Source organism: Clytia hemisphaerica, unplaced genomic scaffold (genome assembly GCF_902728285.1).
Source record: "Clytia hemisphaerica strain Z4C2 unplaced genomic scaffold, Clytia hemisphaerica genome assembly, whole genome shotgun sequence".
Classification (NCBI taxonomy): Eukaryota; Metazoa; Cnidaria; class Hydrozoa; order Leptothecata; family Clytiidae; genus Clytia; species Clytia hemisphaerica.
The window spans coordinates 590,360-603,477 of record NW_027103938.1 but is presented as its reverse complement, the minus strand read 5'-3'; positions in this window follow the sequence as shown (position 1 = coordinate 603,477).

The window sequence follows — 13,118 nt, the reverse complement described above, 5'->3', positions numbered from 1 at the left end:
ATCTATTTCGGTTGTTAAATTGCAAAATATAATAACAAGTCATACAATATCTGCTTGTTCTCATTTTCAGGGTACAATAACTTGAAAATAATTGAATTTAGCCCAACGACCTAGCCTATAGTCCTTAGTGATTCCTTAAAAATACAATTGATTAGTATCATAACTAATGGTAGGAGTGTAATGAAAGTACTCTTAGATTCCAAATAAAGGGAGGGGGGTTGGTAAATTTGCGATCTTTTAATAAACAGGGGGACCTTATTACTGTGGTTGGAAATTGTACCTCTGAAAACCCAAAAGTAAGGTAAATATACGCTAAAATCAGGCAGAATCAGGCTATTTAGAGCAAAATAAAGGTCCTTCTCTTTGACAGCTGAAAATATTCTTCAAAAAAATAAAAGGGGGGTGTCCTAATAAAGTCTGGAAGTTGGAAGATTTTCAAAAATTAACAAGTGGGGGAGGAGGAGGGGCGTTTATTTGGAACCTATATTTCCATACCTCATTCAGGTCATTATGACCAAAAATTGGACCATATGCTAACAATTAACACAGAAATTTCAATTCTTTCTACATGAAGCCTTGGACCTTTTTTATGAAGAGCCCAAAATCTGGTCAAGTTGAACATTTACAAGAATTTTTGTCATTGGATTGGTCGTTAACTATTCAAACAAAAACTTTTATTATATTTTTCTAAAGAACACGTCATCTCTATTGTTTTGAATAACCAATTATGTGAGCATCTTGTAAAAACTTCAATACAACTGTGAAAAACCCATCTGATTTGAATATCTAGCTACGAAAAACATCTTCAAAAGAGTCAAAAAAAAAGAGGAAAATATAAAATTGTTCTGTAACTTATGAAGTAAATGCTAAATCTTTCTCTGAAATTACTGTTTTGAAAAAACAGCAATTTCAGGAATTTCAGGAATTTTAGGTATTTTTCATAAAATCTTGAATAACTTTAACTTCAAGTAGGAAAAAGGTTTGACTTCGATTTCACCAAAGGTATCAAATGATGAAAAGACGCGATTCACAAAGAAACAATTTACTGGCATCAGCAAAATTTGCAAAAAAACTGTTTTGCCTGAAATATGCTGACATCCTGTGACATCACCTTTTATCGTCAACTGATCTGGAATTTCTGACAAAACACGGGACAGCCATTCCGCCTACATTTCACCGAACCTCAAAAGTCATTAATTAACATAACCGCGAATCATAGATAGCAAATAATGTGAATATGCTACTCTCACCAGGTAGGCTTTCACACTGAAAAAGGAACAAATTTTTGAAACGGGAAACGTGTAAATGCAATTGCACGCATTCACGCAAGCGTAAGTTATCCACAATCGATAACTTTGACATCAATACACAATAGCGCACACTGGAAAATAGTCTCTGGAGAAAAACAACAAAAAAAAATACATCAAGAGATGCGAGCAACGTGAGTGTGATTAAATTGTTAATTACTTGTTCAAATTATGTAGAAATAGAAATAGGGTGCGCACTCATGGGGATTTTTGGTGCCGAACAATGAAGAATTCACCAAAATAGTAATCCTTTTTTTAACAGCCGGTTGTTAAGACCTCCTCCCCCCTTCCTCTAACAGAAAAAAAAAATTTTGCCTAAAATTACCTTTCCCTTTCATGTTTTTTCACGTTCTTTTTCTTCCCCAACATTGAAATGCTTCTTTATTTCCACTGGAAAACATGCGGTTTCGAGCCGTGATCTTAGGATTTCGCCTGAGGCGAGTCAGGACAGGATGGGAATAGCAGTTATTACCATGAGGTGGGGGGATTGCTGAATTGGATTGACAAGTATGATAGAAAGTGGTGATACCGTGAGTGGTCCTAAATCCGATAGCCCTGCCTAAATCCGATGGGGTCTTTCAAAGATACAAACTAAAATAAAAACAAGCCTTTCGCTGTGACGCAACGAAGATACCAAAGTGTCAACTAAACTGAGAGATTTGATTATTTCTACAACTCACACTTTTTTGATCACATTACTGTAATTGACATCTTGACATTAAAGTAATCTTGTTAGATGTTTTGTTTAGAGAGTTCTTGCAATAGTTTATTGTTTAGCTTGGAGAGGAATTGTTTGTAAACATAGAATTTTTTTTGTAGCAGTTATTTGGGGGGGTCGGATTTAGGCAGGGCTGTCGGATTTAGGACCACTCACAGTATGTAACAGGAGGGTGTCCACCAATAAATGAGTCATACTTTTCCTTTATCGCAGCACATATTTGTAATCAAAGATGATTCAAAACTAAAAAGTAAATACAAAATGAAAATCAAAATCTAAACAAAAATAAATGACACGCCTACTTTTATACAAAAAGTTGGTGACCTAAATCCTTTAATGTCTACTTGAAATTGAACAATATTTGAATACAAAACAAAAGTGAATAGAAAAGTCTTGAAATTGAAATGTAATAAATCTAATATACAAATGACATCAAATACATAGGTTTTTCACTTTCAAGACTTTTCTATTCACTTTTGTATTCAAATATTGTTCACTTTCAAGTAGACATTATAAAGGATTTAGGTCAGTTCTCAACTTTTGTCAACTTTTTGTATAAAAGTAGGCGTGTCATTTATTTTTGTTTAGATTTTGATTTTCATTTTGTATTTAGTTTTGAATCATCTTTGATTACAAATATGTGCTGCGATAAAGGAAAAGTGTAACTCATTTATTGGTGGACACCCTTCTGTTTACACAGTATAAATGGTTTTTTAGTATTTTTTAAGACTTTGGGACACTGCCAGTGTAGACCTAACTCTTCACACAAATATTACGGGAAACGCATGTTTGGACTTTGTACCCTATGCTGCACTCAAGCACTTAAGCCAAAGTCCCGAAAAGGCGGGACAAAAATCAGTTTTTTGAAGTTTGCAAAAAAACGCCACATAGAAGATCTTTCAAATTCAGTATGTGAATAGAGCAGTAAAAAATACAACTTTTCTATTTTTCCTTTTTTTGCAAAAGTTCTAGGAATGAAAATAAAGGGATAATGATAATTGAATACTATCCATTGATGACCCGCGGCACTATCGTAAAGCTAGAATCGCTTCGCGTACTCTTCGCTTGAGAAAATGATTGACAGATTGAAGTTGTTCACCCGCGCAGGAGTTCGCAGAGCGTTCTAGGCTCAATCCTCGGACCGCGCTAAAAATGGTAGACTGAGCTGTGATAGATCATTTCGATGGAAGTTGTTGGAATGTTTACAAGGCTCTTGACAGAAAATCGTTTGGTTTATTGTCAATGATGACAGTGCAGTTATTAATTTTGTTAGATCTGACAAATTGATGTTTGTAAGTGCACTTTATAGTTTTGATTCCCATTGAAGAGCTTTAGGTCTACACTGACTGCCAGGAGCTTCTATTGTAAGTGAGTATTCCCTTCTTTTTTCCTATTTTTGACGGCATAATTGTTGACCCCCACCCCCCTTATGGCGTGAAGCCGTTAAAGAAAGGATTGTTGATTGTCGACGGCCCCTTATATACTGTGAGAGGTCCTAAAGCCGATACCACTGCCTAAAGCCGATTGGGTCTTTCAAAGATACAAACTAAAACAGTATAGACCTAACTCTTCATACAAAAATTACGGAAAACGCATATTTGGACTTTGAACCCTATGCTGCCCTCAAGCACTTGAGCCAAAATCCCGCAAAGGCAGGACAAAAATCAGAAAAAACGCAAAAAAACGCCACATAGAAGATCTTTCAAATTCAGTATGTGAATAGGGCAGTAAAAAATACAACTTTTCTATTTTTCCTTTTTTTTGCAAAAGTTCTAGGAATGAAAACAAAGGGATAATGATAATTGAATACTATCCATTGATGATCCGCGGCACTATCGTAAAGCTAGAATCACTTCGCGTACACTTCGCTTGAGAAAATGATTGACAGATTGAAGTTTTTCATCCCCGCGGCGCGTGCCGCGCGGGAGCTCGGGCGCTATGCGAGGGTTCTCGGCTCAATCCTCGGACCGCGCTAAAATGGTTGACTGAGCTGTGATAGATCATTTCGATGGAAGTTGTTGAAATGTTTACAAGGCTCTTGACAGAAAATCGTTTGTTTTATTGTCAATGATGACAGTGTGGTTATTAATTTTGTTAGATCTGACAAATTGATGTTTGTAAGTGCACTTTATAGTTTTGATTCCCATTAAAGAATCATATTCTGGTTTTCATGTTATTAGATGCTGTTTTAGAGCTTTAGGTCTACACTGTAAAATAAAAACAAACCTTTCGCTGTGACGCAACGAAAATACCATCAAAGTATCAACTAAACTGAGAGATTTGATACACTGAACTAATTGAACCAAATAACAATAATTGCTTCTTATAACAAAACATATTTTTTTATTGCAATATACAATTTCTACACCGGACTTAAGGAAGTCGGATGTCCAGTGTGGGAGAAGGATATTTTTCCCACCGGACACATGGCCAGTCCGGTGGGTCCGGTGTTTCTTAATTTTTGTTTCATAAATGTCCGACGTCCAAAATTCCCTGTATGCAACACCGGACTGACACCGGACTTATTGCGTCCGGTGTAGCGAAAGGATACTTTTTGCCACCGGACAAATACACCGGACAGTCCGGTGCGTTGGCAGGGTCCTGCAGTCACAGGCACAGGCACAGACAGGGGGTAAACGAACTATAAACTGGAACCGCCCAATGAGATTATTGCCATATTGAGTTATCTGTGAGAAATTTATATCTTGCAAACCATTTTGAGTCGAAAAAATAAAGAACAAAAAAATTGTACTGAGCAAAAATAAAAAAGTTCACCCACTTTCACATTTCCACCACCACCACACCACCACACACACACTCTTTCAACTTGTACCCCCATCGATGTCATCAATGCTGGTCTATTTCGAATATTTCGATTACTTTGTGTACTCATTTCACGAATATTTATCTGTATTGCTACACAACAGAATGGGTAGCAGGCAGTAAGCGCTCAGCATGGTGGTCATGCCATGGATAGCCTAGGCTGCTGGCATGCTAACGGATTCGTGCCTCTACTTAAAAGGATATTTATGATGAAATTAACCAAAGATTTAAGAATATGATATAAGAATACCACCACCATGTATCATGGATTTCGGCAACACTGAACTATAATAAAGCAAAAACAAATCAGAAACAAGTGATTCTTTTATGGACCTACCTATTTGGCCCAGCCGCGCAGCGCAAGTGGGCCTTTAAAAAGCAACTGAACAAGACAATTTTGGCTTTGTTGGGGCCTGTGCGCGAAAATAAATTAACAACCTCTTCAAATTACCCTGTTGTTTTTGAAAAGATGTTTTTGATAAGCGGTTATTAATTATTGATGCATTAAGTTAATTTAAATTTAATATATTCATTTATGTATTCACAGCCGCTCTACAAAACATCAACGTCTTGTTCAGCATAATCACCTCCGGATCCGTAACGAAGCTGGTCAAAGATTTCAATGATGAATGGGACAACAAAACCAAAGCCAAGCTGTATGACGCTCTAACACCTTCGATCAAGATGAAACCAATCTATCGGACAGCATTTTCTATGCTACGCAGTTCATTACGGATGGAGCAAGCTCACAAGTCGGCAAAACCATCATCGTGCTGACAGATGGTTATCCTTCTGCTCCTAAAAAGCTTCAAACAAGTCTCTACCACGCTGAAAGTATGAATGTGCAAACACTTGCTATTGGAATTGGATATTTCACTGAAGGAATCTTCGAATATTTTCCTTATTTCGTCCTTGCTGATGACCCGAAGCTTCTACCAGGTGCTTTGCAAAGCTTCTATCTCGGTGAACAAAAATTGGAGGGACTAGCAAGTGCAGCTGGTCGTGTTGTAACAGAAAAAGTGCTGTACAAAGACAAACAACTTGCCAATATGGATGAAGCATGGGACTTGGAGATGGATAAGATCTATCTTGAGGAGTACGAAAAATCGAAAAGGGATTTGACGCTTAGAGTGTTTAGTGTTGTTCAAGCAGCGACAAAACTCAAGATAAGACTTTGCTTTGTGCTCGACACAACAGGATCGATGGGTGGTTATATCGAGATGGCAAAGAACAAAATTCAGATGATCACTGAAAATATCAAAAAACGAATCTTTGATGAGTCCAAGAGAGATGCTGATCTTCAAATCGGTTTTATCGCTTATAAGATTCGAGGACAAGTTGGACATCTCGACAAGATCCCATTTACCTCAGATCTTGCAGCTTTGCAGAATTTCATTAACAGTCAAAGGGCCAGTGTTGGAAGGGGCTTTGAAGATAAGGAGGATGGATTATTAGGACTTGGTTTCAAATGGAGTGAATGGGAAGGTCCCAAAGAAGATTGGCGTGAAGATGGTACTGTGAAATTCCTGGTGTTAATTGGAGACTATCCTGATCATGGAAATGTTGGTACAATGTTTCAAACGGGGCAGAAATACGCACTTAAAAACCGGCAGGTTCAAAATGCATAAAACATAATGCATATTTTATTAATATTGCATAATGCATAATGCATAATATTTGAAAAATGCCAATTTTAGAGGCTATATTAAGGAGAATTTGAAAGATAATACTTTTAACAAAACAAATATACCATTTTCTACCAGAAAATAAAGGGAAGAAAGCTGTAAATTTGAATTTTGGATGATGAAGAAAATCCATGATCCACTGAAAATGCTTGTCACCATTTTGGTTTTCATAGTTGTATTTTACAGAACGTAGTATAGTGTAGAAAAAACACGAAAATATCTCCTCCGTATATTACTTTTCTAACTCGAAAACGTAAATTTTATAGCAAGATCTTTATTCTGGGTTTTTTCTCAGAGATCTTTTCGAACGAACAATATTGCTAATAAATTTCGACGGGTTTTCCCTCTTACAAAGCATTAACCATGTTTAACCATGTGAATGCTTTTTGTTAGATAAGCCAATATCCAGCCAATATACAAAATATGTATAAGTTAAAGAGCTTCATGCGAAAACTAGATCAAAGAAAATAGACTTCCAATCTTTTTACATTCGAATGTTTGTGTATTTATACCTTTTTTGAGAAAGAAACAAGGGGGAAATCTTTCTGATCTGTTTGCATTTTCTTATTACTTACAGTATGCTGAGGGAAAACCCTTTCTGTTGTTATGATTCGAATGTTTTCTCTTTTGTTCGGATTCGAAAAGTAAATATCATGTCTGGGGAAATCCCTCTGATTGGAATGGTTACTTAAGAAACTCTTCTAAAGACGGTTTTATACGGTTTTAGCCTCTACAAAGGAGAGTTTTAGAAAATATAAAATCGCTCTGTAAATTACACAATACTATTATGCATTATGCAATATGTATTATGTTTTATGCATTTTGTACCTGCCGACTTAAAAACATATACTTTCTTTTCGTTACCATTTTACCCGGCGGGGAGGACTGGTTAAAGACGGAGAGAGACGAAATGAGACAGGCATATCAATCAACTGAAAAGTCAAAAATCAAGGACAAAGGCTTCATGGAAATCAACATGAACGATATTGGGAATGATACGAATCAACTATCTGAAAAAATTGTGGATAAAGTCAATGAGGTTGTGATGGTTAATTTCATGTAAAAAGGTTTGTATAAATCGATTTTTTTCATCTTATCTGTCTTATCTTCTTGCTATCTAATTCAAATTCTACAAAAGTTTCGCTTCCACTAAACATTATTTGGAAATAGAGTTTTACTATGGCTAAGATGAGTACACTTTTAACGTCGTCATTCAAATCGCAATAGTCTGCAGCACTACTTTAAATGTATTTCTTTTTGATAAAAAAAACTCATTTCAACAAGTGTTCTTCTTCTTCTTTAGATCAAGCAGCTATTTTGGTTACATAATAAACCAGCTGCGCTGGAAGCTCCGGCTTAAGAGATCAAAAGATGTGAAAGATGAGTTTATTGAGTTAGTTGTGTTAGAACGTTGCCCACAAACTACTAATCAGAACAGATCAGAAAGCAAAGTAATAATTCTATTGCAGAGCGAGTATGAGAAATAATCTTAATGAATAAATAAACCAGCTGGAAGTTTAGCTATTCTAAGTGATTACACATGCACTTTCTTGCCTAAAGAACCAACCCCACCCCCGCCCACTCATCCTCGACTAAAAAGTTCAAAATTGGAGCTAAAGGAGATAAACAGAAGTCAATATTTCCAAGTTCTTATAAATTTATTTTTTTCTAAACTTGCCAATAGCAAAGCCATGATGCGCCGTTGATTTGATTGTCCGGATAAAATTTCGGGAGAAAAATAGCCTAAATTAGAGGCCACAGCTTTTGGCTATAAAGCATTATTGTTTCTGTTGGGATAATACCTGGAGGAGAGTTGGATAAACCAAATAAAATGGTACAATAGTGTGTATGTAAGAAATAGTGGTATATTTGGAAAAAACCTGTTTTGGGTTTGAAAAATCTTCAAAAGGAACGGTCGCCCCAGCCAATGAAATTACGACAAAGTCCAAAAAATATAATTTTCAGTTATAACACTGTGAAAATTTCTCCGATCTTGTTCAAATTTACACAGGAATTGTGTTTTAGTATCCTTTACTGAATTCTCATAGTGATATGTTTGTAAAAAATCTGTGTCGCGTTTGAAATAAATCAAAAGGAATGGTCGCCAGCCTAGTCTGAATCGCAGACCTCTACAAAACCACAGGTAGTATAGGTCTGCTTAATGATCTACCAACCGCTTTCCGGTTCGCAAAGGAAATCTTGGCGAGTAATTTGATTGACATTGATGTGCGCGCAAAAACGATTGTTTCGAACGTTTTCAATGGAATGTTTACATTTGAAATTCGAATCCCAGACCAGAAAAACAAAACAGAAAAAAGATAAAAAACGATCTGATGCGCGCATTATGTACAGTCTGTAGATTTATTTTTGACTTTTGCTTTTATAAGATATCTGGTCTGTAAATTTATCAAAACTTTTCCATCAGCTCTTCGGTCGAAGCTCAAAAAATACAAATATGAACACAAAAGTGAAAGAAAACAACCAGAAACACTCCAATCTCTTCAAAGAATTGAAGCTAAGTACCTGAAAAGATACAAAGGCCACACAGTATTAAAAAGTGAAATGCCAACGCTGAAGAAAAGTTCTTTGTTTGTTTTAACATTTAAAGGCCCTTGTTGAAGGAACAACAACACAATGTCAGAAATATTCAATACGACCCCTAAAATGTACTGTATATACATAACTAGAATACCTTGAAATAATCTGCAACATATCTGTAGAACTGACAAAACAATTATCTGGAGCCAAAGTGATCAACAAATCCAGTGTGGTAAAAAATTATACACTCATGCAAGTCCAAATTAAAGCATCAAAATGTAGTTTTATGAAGCAAAATTTTGTTGGTGCACACATAAGATACATCAGGGCACTTAAATCCAATAAATCTAATTTCTCATCTTTTACAAAATCTCCACATTAAACAAGAAAGGAGGAAGAAAAACAAGCAAACTTCCTTCCGCCTACTTTTTTTTCAAAATCCAAATATATTTTCCAATCTATGATTTGGTGCCTCACAGAAAATTTAAACATTACGTAATGTTATATTTGTAGACACCCGCCAGCTAAAAATGTCTTTAGCCGTATATCGGCTAAAGGCGGCAAATCTCTGGACAAAAGAAATTAAAGGGAACGACGCATGGTATATTTATTAAATGCTGATCTAGCATTGGCACAAACACCCATACGGAGGAGTATCTAGGAGTGCTGGATCATAACAAAAACCAAAAGTGACTTAATTCCAAAAAATATATTCAAAACAGTGAATATAATTTACTATAATGTTCAACAACAACACAAAAAGACTTACATATAACTGAAAGAAAAAAAGAATGTATTTTTCTTTCGAATGAAATCGAGTGTTTCTATTTTTAAATGAAGACATTCTATTGTGAATATATTCGAAAACTTCTTTGCAATCTTTTTGTTTACATTTTGTCTTCATTCACTTTCGTTTACTGTTGAAAAACATAACAAAGTTTTAGCTATACTCTTAAACCGCGTATAATTATCGGTTAAGCCAATCAGCTTTTCGGGCTGACATCAGCATGTATTTCAGAGTATACCATGGAAGTACCATCAAATCCGACCCCTACTATAAGTACTGTCGAACGTGCTAACCGCACTGGCTCAACTTCAGTATCTTTGAAATCATTCGTAGGCCCAATTGTAAACTTAATGGCTTAAGAAAAATTATAGCATTTTGGGTTTTAGCCTCGTTTTGGCGAAAAACTCATCCCCAGGCCCCAAAAATTAAAATTTTGAAAAAATGAAAAAAAACACCCCAGGGATTTGCCCAGGATCAAGTGTGCAAATTTCAGCAAAATCGGACCATTTTTGAAGTCTCCAGCCTGCCCCAAAGTTTTAGCCTCGTTTTAGCGAAAAACTCATCCCCAGGCCCCAAAAATTAAAATTTTGAAAAAATCAAAAAAACACCCCCAGGGATTTGCCCAAGGATCAAGTGTGCAAAATTTCAGCCTAATCGGACCATTTTTGAAGTCTCCAGCCTGCCCCAAAGTTTTAGCCTCGTTTTGGCCAAAAACTCGTCCCCAGGCCCCAAAAATTAAAATTTTGAAAAAATGAAAAAAACACCCCCAGGGATTTACCCAAGGATCAAGTGTGCAAAATTTCAGCCAAATCGGACCATTTTTGAAGTCTCCAGCCTGCCCCAAAGTTTTGGTGACAGACACACACACACACACACACAGACACACACACAGACATTCTCAGATTCTAGCTCAACTGAAGTTGAGAATAGCGCTATTGCCTTAAGCATCCTCTATAAGGAGCACGAATCCGTTAGTGGATGCAAGCAGCCTATCGCCAGCCGCGATGAAATTACGACAAAGTCCAAACACGATCATTTTCCGCCATAACACTGTGAAAATTTTTCCAATCTTGTTCAAATTTACCCAGGAATTGTGTTTTAGTATCCTTTACTGAATTCTCATCTGATATGTCATGTTTAAAAAAATCTGTTGTCGCGTTTGAAAAATCAAAAGGAATGGTCGCCAGCCGCGATGAAATTACGACAAAGTCCAAAAACGATCATTTTCAGCCATAACACTGTGAAAATTTCTCCAATCTTGTTCAAATTTACACAGGAATTGTGTTTTAGTATCCTTTATTGAATTCTCATAGTGATATGTTTGTAAAAAATCTGTGTCGGGTTTGAAAAATCAAAAGGAACGGTCGCCAGCCAGTTAACAGTGATGAATACAAAACAGGATCATTTTCAGCCATACCCATATGACATAACACCACAAAAACTACTCAGATCGTTTTCAAATTTGCACTGTAATGTTGTAATTTTAGTATTCTCTTTTGAATTCCAATGGCTGTGTGTTTGAAAGTTTCATTTTCAAGTTACAGAGTTTTATGGTTATTTTCTAATTCGTACCTCAAACGAAAACAAGACGACTTGAAGTCGAAAATTTCGCCTAGAATTTGAACTGCATGGGAAAAAGAAGAAGTAGAGATTAAAGCTAATCTGAAATCTACTTTACATCGAGCCTTGATGAAACAATTTTACAAGAACAAGGAGACTTAAAATCACTAAAAAAATAAGACCAATTTAAGAACAATTGCTGTTTAATTTTTAAGAACTCTTACAAAGTATATGCTTATAAGAAATAAATATGCTCACATTGTGCGCCGTTCCTTGTTTACTTTGTAAGAACTAATTACCGAAAGGTATCTCACCGTCTATCAAGAGTTATTTATTTGATTCTTATAAAGTATATGCTTACAAGAAAAGTAAAAATACTCATACTTTACGCCATCCCTTGTTTACTTTGTAAGAATTAATTACCGAAAGGTATATCACCGTCAATCAAGAGTTATTGCGAGTTGATTCTATAAAGTATATGCTTATAAGAAAAATAAATATGCTCATATTGCGCGCCATCCCTTGTTTACTTTGTAAGAACTAATTACCGAAAGATATATCACCGTCTATCGTGAGTTATTGAGTTGATTCTTATAAAGTATATGCTTATAAGAAAAATAAATATGCTCATATTGTTTGCTGTCCCTTGTTTACTTTGTAAGAACTAATTACCGAAAGATATATCACCGTCTATCATGAGTTATTGAGTTGATTCTTATAAAGTATATGCTTATAAGAAAAATAAATATGCTCATATTGTTCGCCATCCCTTGTTTACTTTGTAAGAACTAATTACCGAAAGATATATCACCGTCTATCGTGAGTTATTGAGTTGATTCTTATAAAGTATATGCTTATAAGAAAAATAAATATGCTCATATTGTTTGCTGTCCCTTGTTTACTTTGTAAGAACTAATTACCGAAAGGTATATCACCGTCTATCAAGAGTTATTGAGTTGATTCTTATAAAGTATATGCTTATAAGAAAATAAATATGCTCATATTGTTCGCCATCCCTTGTTTACTTTGTAAGAACTATTACCGAAAGATATATCACCGTCTATCATGAGTTATTGAGTTGATTCTTATAAAGTATATGCTTATAAGAAAAAACAAATATGCTCATATTGTTCGCCATCCCTTGTTTACTTTGTAAGAACTAATTACCGAAAGATATATCACCGTCTATCGTGAGTTATTGAGTTGATTCTTATAAAGTATATGCTTATAAGAAAAATAAATATCCTCATATTGTTTGCTGTCCCTTGTTTACTTTGTAAGAACTAATTACCGAAAGATATATCACCGTCTATCAAGAGTTATTGAGTTGATTCTTATAAAGTATATGCTTATAAGAAAAATAAATATGCTCATATTGTTCGCCATCCCTTGTTTACTTTGTAAGAACTAATTACCGAAAGATATATCACCGTCTATCGTGAGTTATTGAGTTGATTCTTATAAAGTATATGCTTATAAGAAAAATAATTATGCTCATATTGTTTGCTGTCCCTTGTTTACTTTGTAAGAACTAATTATCGAAAGGTGTATCACCGTCTATCAAGAGTTATTGAGTTGATTCTTATAAAGTATATGCTTATAAGAAAAATAAATATGCTCATATTGTTCGCCATCCCTTGTTTACTTTGTAAGAACTAATTACCGAAAGATATATCACCGTCTATCATGAGTTATTGAGT